This window comes from Equus przewalskii, chromosome 2, assembly GCF_037783145.1.
Source record: "Equus przewalskii isolate Varuska chromosome 2, EquPr2, whole genome shotgun sequence".
NCBI classification, from domain to species: Eukaryota; Metazoa; Chordata; class Mammalia; order Perissodactyla; family Equidae; genus Equus; species Equus przewalskii.
Genome location: NC_091832.1, coordinates 22118415 through 22134824, shown reverse-complemented (window position 1 = coordinate 22134824; position 16410 = coordinate 22118415). Strand labels below are relative to the sequence as shown.

General features: G+C 45.7%; 1 protein-coding gene across 2 annotated transcripts in view; it reads right to left on the bottom strand.

The window, feature by feature from the left end:
- DLGAP3 (DLG associated protein 3) overlaps positions 1–6534 on the bottom strand; it is a 57030-nt gene extending 50496 nt beyond the window's left edge. Inside the window, exons 1-2 of one of the 2 annotated variants that reach the window (XM_070610358.1) lie at positions 2580–2719; positions 2235–2343 (exon numbers count right to left, since the gene is read on the bottom strand). The gene's annotated coding sequence lies outside the window, so the exon portion shown is untranslated. Of the gene's footprint in view, positions 1–2234; positions 2344–2579; positions 2720–6336 lie in introns of those variants that run through there. The other variant, XM_070610359.1, reaches the window with a different exon arrangement.
- Between the last annotated feature and the right edge of the window lie 9876 nt (positions 6535–16410).

Here is a 16410-nt window from a genome sequence, read left to right as displayed (position 1 = left end):
GGAAATGAAGAGAAAATGTCAAGGCCAGAGTTCTTCCTCCCAGTACCTCTGACTATGGTCCACTGATCTCAGACTCCAAAACAGTTATTGGGGCAGAGGAAGGAAGAGTCAGAAAATTATCTCTGGGCCCTAAAACCTCGGAGGATGCCACTCTTTTTCCCTAGAAAGCAGCTTCATGATGTTCAGTGAACCCCTCTCATCGCAGCCCCAGGGCCCTGCCAAGGAAGCATAGACCTGGAGGCTTAAAAATGTAAATAGGGTGACCTAGGCTCAAGATAACAAAAAAAGCAAGTATTTAAATGCAAGAGCTGAGTAGGGAGCAGGGAGGCAAGCTGAAGACACTTCATAGCAGGAAAGCAGCTGCTGGAACACTGGACCATGAATGGCAGGACTCTCGAAGGGGCCAGGGAGAAGGGGGTGGACATCCAGCATTCCGTGTGGGGGTGGAGGGGTGATTGCTTCAGGCAGTAGCAGCAGCTCCAAAGTAAAGTCTTATCAAAGCTGTTATGTAACCAAGGGAGCTGAGTGGAGCACAAACACCTCCCCTCCCCAAACAGGCACCCACACCCACACCCACCACCTCCCAGCACCCACAGCATAGGAAAACTCAGCTCCTTCCAAGCAGCTAGAGAAGGGAGGAATCATCTTGATGAGTTACATCAAAAACATGATGGGTGAGGGGCTCCTTATTACCTGGAAATCACATCTGGGAAGAGATGAACTGGTTCAGTTTGGGGTCCCTAGATACCTCCCCCTTTTCTTGAACTCTCTGCCACACCCAATTTTTGCCCAGCATCATCTGGAAACCCTCTCCTTCCTCTCCCCTCAAGAAGGATTCCATTTGAATATTTGATTGTGCTCTTGGGGATGGGGAGGTGAAGCTGCCATCAACCCCTCCTGCCTGTTGTTCCCCCACAGTCTCATCTGCATGTCCTGACATTTGGCTCTCATCTCCCTGGGATGACAAGGGAAGAGACCTGGAGAAATAACTCCTTGCCCTATTCCCTTCAGAGTTACAAAGACAGAGCATAAGAACCCAGAAAATTGAGATGACCCTGACCCTAGGTTAGTGGGGAAAAGGTTTCCAAGGGAGTTGAGGATTGAAACCCAGACCCTATCCCCCAATTTAAATATTTTTTCTTCCCCTGATCTTCCTCTTTCCCCACTGTCCCATCTCCAGTAGCCTTCTCCTTCTCTGCTCATGGCATTGAACAACCCCACACATACACTCCTTAAATCCTTTGCTTGGAAATCTTCCTCCCTAACAAAAGTCTCTCCAAAATGCTGCTCTGAGCTGTGGCTGGAGTAGGCAGAGAATGAAACAGGCCTGCAAAACATTTCACTATCCTCTGTCCTATATTCCAAAGTGTGGTGGGCAGGGGGATGACATGTGGTCAATCAAATTATCCTGAACTTCTGAGCTCTATCCACCCCAGACCTAACCAGAAAAACCTAGCTCTCCTAATCCAGCACTGCCTTGAGCCTGAACTTCTGGGATCCAGTAGGAGAAAGGCTGGTGCCAGTACCCATAAGCTTGTTACACTAAAAACTATCTTTAAGAAGAGAGCTCACATCCACAACATCATTCTCCATCCCTACCCCTACACTAACAGTAGGGTAGTTTTGGAAAGGGGAGGGGGAACTGAAACAGGGAAAGAGGAGCTCCTTTCCCAAATACCACTAATAACTATGAGGCCTAAAGCCAGAGGGAGGACTCCCAAATCTATCTTTCCATCCAGGGACTCTGTCCTTGGAAAGTGGGTCATCTGGGAGGATTTTTCTAGTGAGCCCTCAGCACTCCCCAGCGGCCTTTCCATGATCGGGCCCCAACGCAGCCCCTTTCAGGACCCAGGACAGTTCCAAAGGAGCAAAACCACACGAGTCCCGTTCAGCACTCGGGACAGCTCCCACCGACTCTCTGGGCCCGGTTGCCCGAAACTCAGCCTGCCAGAAAGGAACAGGCTTACCCCACCACACACTTTCTTCAGAGCAGAAGCCCCTCGCCCCTGCCCCTCCCACACTCGCTCCAATTCACCGAGGGCACCTGGTCCCCTCCTTTCCCTCTATGTCCAAAGAGAGAAAAGAAACCGAGACATGAGGCTTCCCTGAAGGAGCCTAGAGAGAAGACCCCACCCACCTCCATTCAGCCCTGAGCCTCTCAACGCCACTCACAGCTGGTTCTAAAAACCACTTTCTTTCTTAACCACCATCCCAAAAATAAAAGAAATACTCACGTGGGGGCTCCCAGCCCTGTAGGCAGATGTGGTGGGGGGAGGCAGAGAGAGGTAGCTCCCCACACCCTGCTCGGAGCCCCCTTGCTGAAGGAGCCAGCTCCCATCTGGACTGGGGGGAGGAGAGACATGTGGAAGCACTGAGTGAGGGGAGGGGAGAAAAGAGAGGGGAGGAGGCAAGAGCGGGGTACTGCGGGGTGGGGGTGTCGGGATGGGGGCGAGGGAATCCTTTTTAATTTTGTTCTCTCCCCATGTCTACATCAGCCCTGCAGGCTCAGCTCTTTAATATTTACACACAGGAAGAGGAGAGGATGAGAAAGAATAGAGAGTGAGGGGGGCAGGGGATACCTGAGCTTAAAGGGCATAGAGGCAGGGGCCTTCGGGAGCTGGGAGCTTGGGGCCCCCACACCATCCCCAGCCCTCTCTCATTCCAAGCTCCTCACTGGAAGGAAGAAGGAACTCTGGGACCATTCTGTCCCTTTGTTAACAAGACACTTTGAAGCCGCATCAGAAAAAGATCAGATCCCCACCCACATACCTGGACACCCCCACAAACCCAGATTTCTTGGGTGCCTTATGTGCAGATGGTAGAGGCAGTATTCATGCACAAGCATGTTCTTATGCTTGGAGGCATGTTTGCATATGGGATGCTGTGTAAAAGCACATGAACATATCATGTAGCATGTACAGATTTATACAAGTATGTTCCGAGTGTATTCACATGTAACAGTCCATGCAATCATAGGCAAACTTATGTAATCATATGCGTAAGCCAGCCCCCAAGTGACCTCCCCGAGCTCTTCAGTTACAACCCCAAGGACAAGGCTACCCACCTCCCCAGACTCCTTTATTCACAGGCCCCTCCCTCACAGCCTCACTTTTTCTTTCTGTGACATGGGGAGAAGGGCTGGTGGGAAGGCAAGCTGCATTTAAGCCTAGGGACTTGACAAGTTATTAGCAACGATGAGCTGGCAGCTCGTTACCATAACGATTGTGCCACCGCCTCACCCCAGCTCAAACCCAGACTCCCCAGACGGCAGGAGGCCCGCTGAGCCAGCAGCCTTCAGACGGGAGGGGGCGGGGTGGGTAAAGAGAATCGAGACATAATGCTTGTATAGTGGAGGGTACGCAGCTGTTCTTCCAAACCCCACTGAGAGACAAAGCTTTGAATCCACCAAGTGGGAATGAAACCAGACTCTGGAAAGGTTTCCTGACCATGGGGATGGTAAGACAGTGGAAGGGGTCTGTCGAAGACCCTCTAGACAAAAGCTGCTGCTGTCATTTGCTCTCTTCATCCCCTCACTCCAAGAACCTCTTCTACTGATCTTCGCAGATTAAAAGAAAAAGCAACCAAATGGGAGTCCTCTCTCTGAATTGCAGTCTTCCCATCTGTAAAATGGGAACAATTATCTTTATGGTTTACCCGAGACTCCTGGAATGTTTGATTAGAAAGGGTTTAAGGGTAACTACACACTCTTCTAAAATCAGACAAGCCCCAGGAGTTTCTCTACCCAACAGGAACCCACGAAGTAAGGAACTGTCAGGCCAGCTGGAGGCAAAATGCATCAGAAACTGGGTAGGATGAAGGAAAATGGAGCTGAGCCAGCTCAAGCCCCAACATCAGCTAGAGAGAGATGATGTGAGGTGCCAGGCAGCAGCTGAAGGCAGGCACTTCCTCAGAAGAAAGTCTGGGAGTCTGGCCTGCAGCAGCTTCAATGCCTCACCAGCAGGAATCAAGAAAAGCCCACAACCTACCTCAGTGCTTGGTATGGCTAGGAATCCCCATCTCCAGGAATATCTGTAGCTTCCTCTCTTTTGAAAGGGGTCCCAGATTGAAGGATCTACAGCCTTAGGCTTATTGAGTCTCTGATCCTTCTCCCCAGATCCCCTCTGTTCAGCTCTGATGGCATGGGGATGGCCGTGGGGAGGGGAGGTTGGGGCGGCAGGAATGGAAAGCAACACGGAGGGTTGGAAAGTTCCTGGGCTAAGACTAGCCAAAAACCCACAAGTTTGCTGTGTGACCTTGGACAAGTCCCCTCCCTTCTCTGGGCTTCAGTATCCTCACTTTATAATTAAGAGGTTAGATCAAGTCAATTCTAAGGTTCCTCCCTTGGCCATCATTCGATAACTACATACAAGCTCACTCCTTGGACGTGAGCCCCCTGGCATAAAATGCAGTGGGCACTGCCTGCCAGATCAGTGGGCCAGTGGGGGTGGGGGATGCGGGGGTTGTATCAGAGGCTGTTCATCCTATGTTCATGTTCCTTTTAGAAGCACCTGCCACCCTAGCCCTCCCGCTCCCTTTTTAGACCCTGATTCACTGCCAACTCACGAAGCCTCTCCCTCCCCTCCCTCCCTTCTCCCCCTCTCTCTCCCTTTTAGGCCTTGGCAGCTGGGTGCAGCAGTAGCCCCAGGACTCAGGGACTGCTGGGCAAAGGTGGAGATCAGTGCCCCCAGGGTCACAGAGAGCACACCAGGGGCTACCACTCTCTTAACTTTGGCCCAGCCCAGCTCTTCGGGTTACCAAAGGACCAGGGATGGAGTCTTTCTGTACCACTAACTAGCAGTGTGGGATTATGGGAAATGCAATTCACCTCTCGAGCCTCAACACCTTCATCTGTAAATTGGCATTATAGTGGTATAGTAGGTTGAACTACATGAAATTGCTGCTTTTGCAGGTAAAAAACAAGAACAGTTGAATATTGGCAATTTCATATGGCTTAACCTGACCCACCTGCTTCCTGGGGGCTATTGGGGAGATAAGATGAAAGAGTTGAGAGGGGAGCATTTTTCAAAAGCCCTAAACTGATAAAAGGGCATTTTTATTATTATTATTATTATTATTATTATTATTATTTTATTACTTCACAGAGCACAGACCCACCTAGAGCCAGTGGGCTGAACCAATGACCCAGAACTTAGAAATTTAGGGCTTGGGAGTCTGGGAGACAGCCACCTGCTCTGATGGCTAAGAACAGGGCAGAAGCTTCCACCTGGCCTCCTCAGCTCCAGGCTCTAAAGGGCTCTTGGTGAAACATTACTGGGTTGACACAAGTTCCCAGGCCCCAAGAGGAAGCACACACACTCCAGCTCACCCCAGGCCCCACCACCACCAGGTGCCCCAGCACGCAGCAAGGACACAACCAGCAGCATCACAGAGGGTACCCCCTGAGGTGGCTGAAGGTGGGGACCAAGGTGGGAAGTGCAACGCAGCTCTTGCCTGAGTCAGGGGTGAGGAGTCCCGGGGGAGGGGGATGATCTGACTCTGAAAAGTCTGATCTCCCTCTCCCATGCTCCCCGCCACCAAGAATCCCTGGGGGGAGTGGGGACAAAGACCAGGTGTGGATGATTCAGAGTGAACCCTGCTCAGACACATTCTCACACAGCCAACACACACACACACACACTCACACTCACACAGGCCACAGACACCTGAACCCACTCACAGAGACATAGTCACACCAGCACACACACACATCCATTCACATACACACTCACAGACACATATACAGGCACACGCGGTGACAACACACTCACTCATTCACACACATGTCCAGAGATACATACACAGTAACACCCTCCACACTCACACTGCATACACCCACTGACACGCGCACACACTCACTGCATACACTCAGGGGCACACAATCACCCACAGACTCACACGTTGACACACTCACACTCGTCACAGACACAGTGACACGCACTCACACTTACACACCAGCACAGGAAACTTCTCTCCGGATCTCCCCAACACCACCACTTCCCCCCGCAACCCCGCTGGCTACTCCCTCCCGAACCCAAGCCTCCAGACCGGCCAGAGCTGGGCCAGGGCTGGCCGGCCCCGGCGGCTCTACCCGGAGAGCCGGTCCTCGCTCCGCGTGGTCCCCTCGCCGGTCCCTCGGGTCAGGCCCGCGGGCCGCCAGGCCGGGGCGGGGCGGGGGCGGCGGAGGAGGCCCAGCCCTCCCCCGTTCCGGGGCCGGGAGCCGAGGCCGCCGGAGCCCGGGGCGTGGGCGGCGCCGGGGCCGCAGCCAGGCCGAGGCTGGGGGGCGCTGCAGAGGGCGCGGCGAGCGCGGCCCCGTCCCCACCCCTCCCCGCGGCTTACCTGGCCCGGCTCGGGCTCCGGCCGGGTTACATGGTGCCGGCGGCCCGGGCCGGGGGCGCTGCGGCGGCGGCGGGCGGGCGGGCGGGCAGGGACGGGGCCCGGCACTGCGGAGCCCCCAGCGGAGGGGCCGCGCCGGCTGCGGAGCCCCAGCGAGCGCCGAGCGGCAGCGGGCGCGGGAGCGGGAGGCGGCCAAGCCACGGAGGCTGGATTTCCCGGGGACCAGGAAGGGGAGGCGGGGGGATCCCGCCCGCGCGCTCCGCCCCCGCCCCCGCCCCCGCGCAGGGCTGCCGAGCCCGGAGCCCGCGAGAGGGAGGGGGAGCCCGAGCTCCCCGCCCCCGCACCGGACCCGGGAGGGCCGAGGTCGCAGCCGGCGGGCGGCCGCCGGGGTCTCGGAGGAGCGCCAGCCTCGTTGAGCGACAGCGCTGGGGAGGCCCACCCCGGGAGTGGGAATAAGCTCCCCTCCCCGGGGACCACTGGGTCAGTGTCGCCGGGGACCCTGAAACAGGCACACAGTGTCACCGCCACGCGCAGCCGACCTAGGCACAGGGAGCCGAGCCCAGAGGCGGGCGGCTGGGGAGACCGTCACACAGTCTCACGGACACGGTCTCGCGCCCCACCGAGGCACTGTCACACCCTGAATGTCACGGACGGCCCCCCAGGCACATCCCGTCAGGAGACTCTCCTTCGGGTTTTCCTGGTCAGCTACCTGACTTCAGCTCCTGGCCTCGGTTCAAAGAGCCCCCTTCCTCTGCCCCAGCCCCGGCCAGGGTGGGGCGCTGTGCCCGGCCTCAGAGCCTCCGACAGGCGTTCCCCACCCACAGTCCGCACGGCCGAGGCATCCCCGGTGTGGAGGGAGAACCCGGCTACACCTGCCGACTTTGCTGGGGCCCCCACCCGTGCCCACTGTGCCCGCCCACCTCTAGGCCCTGAGCCAGGGGTTATGCCATGGCGGGGGCGGGGCGGGTGAGGGAAAGGGGACTGTCCGAAGCACAGCCGGAGGCTGCAGAGCCAGGACACAGGCTGCAGGAGCCAGGAGAGGCGGAGGAGAGCTGACTGCAGCAGTCCCTTGGCTGGAATCCGTCTTGGCGCCCAGAACGATGCTGTAATCGGGGGGAGGGGGCCGCATTGGGGAAGCCGCAGGGGGAGGGGCTGAAGGTGTGGGGGAGGGGCTGGTCTGGATTCTGATTTCCCAGGGTGGGTGTGAGGGAACACTGCCTCAGGCGCTGAAAGTTGGGCTGAAGAGTGGTATGCATCCTCCAAGCCCTCTTCCCCTCTTCCCACCTCCACCTTTTCCGGTCTTGAAAGCTTTGGGGTAGTGATGTGTGGGCTCAGGCAGCTTGGGAGACCAACTGTCCACCTCTCTAGGAACAGACCTTGGAGTAGTTCCGATTAAACGCCCACCCAACAGCTCCCTTCTCCCTATACTGTCTCTCCTCCTTGTATAAAGGTGGAAACTGAGGCACAGAAAGTGGAAGTCACAGGCCCAAAACAGTTAGAGCTGGGAGCCAAGCCCTTCCTCTTTCCCCATGGCGATGTTTAAAGATGCCACATTACATAAATGACATAAAGGGCGTTGGCGGGCCCTTTCCCCAGGAAACCTAGAAGTCTGGTGGGAGGCTGGCAGACTGGTCACCTATCCTGCTGCCTGTAAGACCAGTTCACTCAAGACTTTTCAATCATGAGCCAAGGTTGCAGACAATCCCAGCCTGGGGATCAGCCAAGAGCAGATATCAGAGAAAATAAGACAGAAAGTTGTTCCCAGGAACTAGCTTTAGAACTGAAAGAGGCATTTCACTTTCTATGAAGCATAAAGAAGAACAGCCATCATGTAGGATGCTAAAAGGCCCCACCATGTTTTTTCAGTTCTAAGATGTACATTTTGTTAACTATACTGAAATTGGAAAGCATTTCACAATGGATAGGGACATTTAATATGGTTTTCTACTTTTTCTTAAAGCTGTTATCAAAAAGATGATGTGTTTTAGAATTGAGAACATAGTGTAGTTTTCATCTGTTCATTCAACAACCATTTATTGATTGCACCTCGCACCTTGCTAGCCTCTTGATTAAAGATTAATCAGACAGGCTTACCTTAGTCAGCATTGTCTCACACGCATCCGGTATATATAAGGGAGATGGAGATGTACACCAATAGTTACTCTCAGGGCCAGCTTCGTGGGAGTGTGAGCTGTACAGTCACACAGAGGCCCGCACTCAAAGGGGCCCCACTCTTGCTTTAATACTCTGCTGTCACCATCTTGAAATACTTAATAATTTTCGAATGAGGGGCTCTGCACGCCACAAATTATGATTGCTGTATTAGGAATTCCATGCCTTAATAGAGATGGGCACAAAATACTTTTAGAGTCTAAAGGCAACAGCCTACTCTGCCTAGGTGAAGAGGGGCAGTCAAAGAGGTAAAGAAGCATAAAGGAGGCTTTTGAGTAGAATCTCAAAGATTGGGAAAGAGAATTACAGGTAGACAGCCACATATGTGCAAAGACAGAAACTCATCAAAATGTCAATCAAGCAGTATGGCCGACCAGGTGCTTGGTTGATCCTTTGCTGAAAACGTCATAAATGATACATAAAATATTTTTTTAAATCTTCTTAAATGCATCAATGAGCTGGCAAGAAAATATGAATCAGTGCAGCCAAAATCTAAGTGAAGGCAGAACCGGAGAAGTAAGCAGAGCACGGAAGCCAACTTTAGCCTTGGGGGCTATGATACATTGGTTGCAAAAATGACACCAATTCTCCACCTGTCCCTGAATCCATGTCCTTTGCCCTGAGACTTTGCAACTCCCTGCATGAAGAGATGGACTCTATTTTCCTACCCCTTGAATCTGGACTTGTAACTTGCTTTGGCCAATAGAAAGTGGAAGAAGTCATGATGTGCCAGTTCTGAGCCCAAGGTTTAAGAGATTTGCATGCTTCTACTCTTTCTCTTGGTCTCCTGCCTCCACTGTAGAACAAGCCTGGAATAGCCTGTTGGAGGACGAGAGACAAGGTGCAAGAGAGCCGTGCTACCCCAGCCAAGACTATCATAGAACACCCTGTAGCCAGCAGACCCCCAGACACATGACAGAGCCCAGCCAAGATCAACATAGATATCTACCTGACCACAACTAGCTGCAGACACTCAAGTGAGACCAACCAAATGAGAAGAACCATCAAGCCAATTTGAGGACTCTTGAGCAATAATAAATGCTTATTAATTTAAGCCACTGAGTTCTGGAATGGTGTGTTATGCTACAATATTATGGCAATAAATAACCGATACAGAGATATTTGCTAATAGATGAAATTGAACTTCAGTTTTCATGATTTCTCAGGGCATGTGGATAAGAAGATAAAGTGCAGGGTCTGCCCAAGTTGAGCAAATACTCCCCTGCATAAACTTAAAAGCCCAAACGGCTCTACTCTAATGCACAAGTGAACTAGAAAAAACTCACCCCATTCCCACACCTAGGAAATTGCAAGGAAGATTATCTGTTTTAAACCTTGGCAATAGCAATGTGTGTAGGGAGAAAGAATCATCTTCTGAGAATCCATAACTACAGCTTAGACTTCACACCATATGCAATCAAATTCACTCCACCTAGGTGATCTGAAAACCTCAAACTATGAATTTAGTATAAAATGGTCCCAGATGGATAGTACCCCAGGTGCCTGGCAGAAGCAAATATAAATCTTTGTTAGAGGAACTCACCTTTATCTCAGGCCTCAAATAATTTCCACAGATAAAGTTCCAAAGAAAATGAACAACACACAGTCAAATATCACTAAACACACACAAAAAAATGACACCAAGAACAAGAACCAATAAAAACAACAAACAGCTGAAACACATCTGCAAAGAACTCAACTGTTAGAGTTATAAGACACAGAATATAAAATAGTTATTTTTAATGTATTTAGAGAAATAAAATAATCCTATTGCTTTTGGCTTATTTTCCTTGTCTATTGTAGTGGCCAGGTCCTGAAGCACAATGATGGTGGATATGTTTCTCTTGTTTATAACTTTAGTGCTCTGATATTTTTTCTTTAGGATGATATTTATTGTAGGATTTTTGGAGACCTCTCTTGAGCCGAGAAAGGAAGCTCTAATTTGTGTCTAATTTACTAAGAGTTTTAATCACATGTATGTTAAATTTTATCAAGGGCTTTCTCCATCTTTTGACGTGATCGTATGGTTTTTCTCCCTTAATCTGTTAATGAGATCATTTACATTTAGAGATTTTCCTACTATTAAATTTTACTCTCCTGAGATAAACTCAACTTACTCAAGGAGCTTTATGATTTATTTTACATATATCATTGGATTTGATCTGCTAATTTTTTCTTGGATTTTTGTACCTATATTAATAAATAAAATGAGCCTAATATTTTCCTGTCTTTGTTATCTAGGATTTGATATCTAAGTTATTCTAGCCTCATAGAATGAGTTGGAGTGTTATGTTTTTTTCTTTCTCTGAAAAAGTCCATAAAAAAGTACATAAGATTGGAATGACCTGATATTTGTGAGTTTGTTGAAACATATCTGTAAAACCATCTGGGGGGCCGGCTCCATGGCCTAGTGGTGAAGTTCGCACGCTCCGCTGCAGAGCCCCAGGGTTCGGATCCTGGGCGCGGACATGGCACTGCTCGTCAGGCCACATTGAGGTGGCGTCCCACATCCCACAACTAGAAGGACCTGCAACTAAGATATACAACTGTGTGCGGGGCGGGGGGGCGGTTGGGGAGATAAAGCAGGAAAAAAAAAAAAAGATTGGCAACAGTTGTTAGCCCAGGTGCCAATCCTTAAGAAAAAAGAAAAAGAAGGAAGATTGGCAACAGTTGTTAGCCTAGGTGCCAATCTTTAAAAAAAATAAAGTCTGTTTTTAAAAAAATAAATAAATAAATTTAAAAAATAAATAAATGAATAAAACCATCTGGAACTGGTGTTTTCTTTATGGGAAATTTTTTGGTTTGTTTTGTTTTACTATTGCTTCTGTTTCTTTAACAGGACTATTTCAAGGACTATTTCAGGCTTTCTATTTCTTTTTGAGTTAGTTCTAATACGTTATATTTTTCTAAGAATATGTCTATTTGTCTAAGTTTTCAAATGTATTGCCATAAAGTTGTTGATAAAATTATCATTTGAATCTCTGCTTCCTCTGTAATTGTGCCCCTCTTTATAATATTTATTTGTGCCTTCTCTCTTTCATTGCCAAAGATTTGTCCATATTTTAATCATTGTAAAGAATCAATTTCTTAGTTTTGTTGATCTTCTCTGTTGTATATTTTCTAATTTCTTGATTTCTGCTTATTTTTATTATCTATTTTCTTTAGATTTATTTATTCTTTAACTTACTGCTTAAATTGGAAACTTAGTTTCCTAATTTTCAGCTTTTCTTCTTTTTTATTATAAATATATAAGGCTATAAATTATCCTTGAAGAATTATTTTCACTGCATTTCACATGTTTTCATTATAATTTAGTTCTGAGTATTTTAACATTTCCATTATAATTTCTTCTTTGGCCTATGAATTATTTCAAAGTGTGTTTTTCATTTCCAAATGCCATTTACTATATATTTTTGTTATTAACTTCTAACTTAATTGCATTATTATCAAGAAATCTTGCCTGTATGATGCTTATTCTTTGAAATTTATTGAATCTTGCTCTATGACTAGTATATAATCAATGTTTGTAAATGTTACATGTGTGCTTGTGGCTGTCAGTCTCCAATGTCACCCCCAATTAGTCTCATCTCAATTTATGGTATTGGTTAGTCCCAACCTACATTGAGTAATAGGGCTGATATGTATAACCAATAGAATGTTGCATAAATGACAGTATGTGACTTCTGAGGTTGTCATAAAACACTTGTAGCTTCTGTCTTGCTGTCTGAGGTTGCTCACTCTGAGGGAAGCCAGCTGCCATGTCACAAAAACACTCAAGGAGCCCTGTGGAAAGCCTCCATGGGGAAGAACTGAGGCTTCCTGCCAGTCACTAGTACCAGCTCACTAGTTATGTGGGTCAACCAGTTTGAAACAGATCCTCCAGCTCCAGTCAAGCCATCAGATGACCGCAGCCACTCACATCTCGGTGGATCTCATGAGAAATGTTGAGCCAAAACCACCCAGCCAAGCTGCTCCAGAATTCCTGACTCACAGACACTGAGAGATTTTAAAAAATGCTTATTTTTCTTTTACGCTACTGAGTTTGTGCAGCAATACATAACTAAGACAGTTCTGGAGAAGATTTTTTACTCTCTAATTGTAGGAAGCAGAATTACGCACATGTCAAGCCTTTGTTGTTCAATTTTATTGTTCATATCTTCAGTATATTTAGTGGATTTTTATCTGCTTGACTTATCAACAATTTAAGAAAATGTGTTGAAATCTCCCATTGTGATGGTAGATTTGTCTAGTTCATATCTATTGTAGCCTTATCAAATTTCCTTTTTATATTTTAAGGCTACTTTGCTAGGTGCAAAGTAGGATGTTAGGATTAAAGAGGAAACATAATTATCATTATGTTCAGATGACATAATTGCTCAGCTAGAAAACAGAAAAGAATCCAAAGACAAAGTGTTAGATGTAATTGTATTTAGCAAGTGTCTGGATATAATATCAATATACAAAAGTCACTTGCATGTTTTTACATTAGCACAAGTATAGGTAGCACACAATACATTACATTACAGTGTTTTTACATTAGTATACAATAGTAAAACATGTAACTTGTGAAAGTACATCATTTACAATAGCTACAATAATGTTAGACATTTAATAATAAATCTGAGAAACGATGCAGAAAAGTATAAATATTTACTGAAAGTCATTTAAAAAGACCTAATCAGTGATGAGAGATTTCACATTCATGCATTAGAAAATTATAATTTTGTAATGATGTCAGTTCTTCCCATCTTGATCCCTGGACTCAATGCAATTTCAATAAAAAACTATGTAATTTGATAAGCTGATTCTAAAATCAATATGGGAAAGCCAAGAATCAAGGATGATTGACACGTTTTAAAAAATTTTTATTATAAAAAATTTCAAACATACAAAAATATAGAAGAGAGAATAGTACAATACATCCCCATGTATCTATTACTGAAATTCAATGATTATAAATTTCTGGCTGATATTGTTTAATCTATATCTTTCACTCCCCTTCTCTTTGTATTATTTTGAAGCAAGCCCTGGAGATAATATTTCATTAATAAATATCTTAGTATATATCTCTAAAATACTAGAATTTTTTTGTTAAACATAATTAAAATATGGTGATCACATCTAAAACATTTAACAATAATCTTTTAATATCATCAAATATCTAGTGAAATGGCCAAATTTCTCTGATTCTTCTTCTTATACATTGCAATTTATTGATATCACTTAAGTCATTTTTTAATCTATAAATTCTCTCTCTCACTTTTTTTCAGAAAATTTATTTGTTAAAGAAGCAAGATTGATTATCTTGAGAATTTCCTATAGTTTGGATTTTTTGCCTGCAGGATTATTTATCATATTTCTCTATATCCCATATTTTCTGAAATTTAGTAATTAAATATAGAGTTTTAATCAGATGCAGATTTCAATTTTTGGGCAATAATTCTTCATAAGGAGAGTTGTATATTTCCATCAGTAGACATATCGTATCCAGTAATCTTTCTTTTTATGATGTCTCTCTTTTATGCAATAGAGGTTGTAAAACGGTGGTATATAAGTTTCATAATTCCCTCCTCAATTATTAGCTTGGGCACTTCCATAAAGAGAAACTTCTCTCCTCAATTATTTTATTACTCTAATGTATAGTTCATGCAGGAAAAGCAGGAAAACACTTGATGTGTTCCCTTTAGCTTTCAGTTTGAAAAACAATGAGCTGGATAAAAATGAACCTTGATCTCAAAAAGTAGGAACCTTGACTACAAAAAGCAATTCAAAATGGATTCTATACCTAAATGTGAACAGTAAAATATTAAAGCTTCTGGAAGAAAATATAGGAGCATATTTTTATGACCTTGGAGTGGGCAAATATTTCTTAAGCAAGATGCAGAAAGTGCCAACCATATAAGAAAATATTGACAAGAAGATTCTGGGAAGATGATAGAGTAGGAAGGACCAAGAATTTGTCTCCCCACCTAGACAACAATTGCATTGGTAGAATCTGTCTGATGTAACTATTTTGGAATTCTGGAGTCCATTGAAGGCATGCAACTTCCAAGGGAAGGTTTGGATGGAAAGTTGATGTTAATTTTGGTCAATTTAAGTTCTTAGCACAGTAGCATCTGCCCATCCCCCACCCCCAGCCACATGGCAGGCAGCTGTGCACATGTTCCTGCAGCAGCTTGCAGAAACCAGGGTACAAAAAGGACCCTGTTCTCTATATATCAGAGATCTATCTTCTGATCACTGAAAGCTATTTCTAATACAGAGGTGTAGACAAAGTGGAGGTAGCCATTGTTGTTGGACCTCCTTCCTTTGTTGCAAAGCCCTCCCCCTCTGGCTAAAGTGACTTCCAGGGCATATGAGGAGCTGAAGCCTTTTTTTTCTCCCTTAATTTTTCTCTTTTTCCCTTTGCGGGAGCCAGACATTAAAGACTAAGACATTCAAAAGCAGCTACATATACCGAAGAAATTAGAGTGTCATTGTGAGTGCCCCAAAAAAGGCACAGGCTCAGAGAACATCTGAGAAAATCTTAAGGTTACACCACAGGTGGATCCTTGGCATAGAACCAGCCTACAATAATTTATTTTTAAAAAATTAAAAACAGCAAACCCTGGGGATAGGGGAAAAATCTGACTTCCAGTGTTAACCCATTGTTAGACACAAAAGTCCAGTTTTCAACAAAAAAAAAAATCAGAAAGCATACAAAGAAGCAGAAAAGTATGCTCCATTCAAAGGAAAATAATACATCAACAGAAACTGTCCCTGAAAAAGACTTAACGGTGGATCTACTAGACAAAGACTTTGAAACAACTGTCTTAAAGATACTCAAAGAACTAAAGGAAGACGTGGAGAAAGTCAAGAAAACAATGTATGAACACAATGGAAATATTGATAAAGAGATAGAAAACCTGAAAACTTATTCTGGAGATGAAAAGTACAATAACTGAAATAAAAAATTTATTAGAGGGATTTAAAAGCAGATTTGAACAGAAGAAAATATCAGTGAACTTGGAGACAAGACAATGGAAATTATTGAGGCTGAGGAACAGAAATAAAAAACATTGAAGAAAAAGGAACAGAGTCTAAGGGACCTGTAGGAGACCATCAAGGGACCAATACACATATTGTGGGAGTCCTAGAAGGAGATGAGAAAGAGAATGGGGTGGGGAGCTGGCTCCATGGCCAAGTGGTTAAGTTCACATGCTCCACTTCGGTGGCCTAGGGTTTTGCCAGTTGGGATCCTGGGTGTGGACATGGCACTGCTCATCAGGCCATGCTGAGGTGGCATCCCACATGCCACAACTAGGAGGACCCACAACTAAAAATATACAACTATGTACTCGGGGGCTTTGGGGAGAAAAAGGAAAAATAAAATCTTTAAAAAAAAAAAGAGAGAGAGAGAAAAAGGGGCAGAGAGAATAGTTGAAGAAATAGTGGCTGAAAATGTCCCAAATTTGATGAAAGACATGAATATAAACATCCAAGAAACTCAACAAATCCAAGTAAGAGGAATTCAAAGAGACCCACACATTATAATCAAACTGTCAATAGAAAAAGACAAGGAGAGAATTTTGAAAGTGCAAGAGAGAAGCAACTGGTCACACACAAGAGATCATTAATAAGATCATAGCAGATTTCTCATTACAAACTTTGGATGTCAGAAGAGGGTGGCTGATATATTCAAAGTGTTAAAAGAAAAAACTGTCAAACAAAAATTCCATATTTAGCAAAATTATCCTTCAAAAGTGAAGGAGAAATTAAGACATTCCCAGATAAACAAAAGCTGAGGGAGTTCATTATGATTAGTTCTGCCCTGCAAGAAACACTCAAGGGAATCCTGCAGGTTGAAATAAAAGGACACTAGACAGTAACTGGAAGCTGTTGGAAATAAAGCTTCCATGGAGAAAT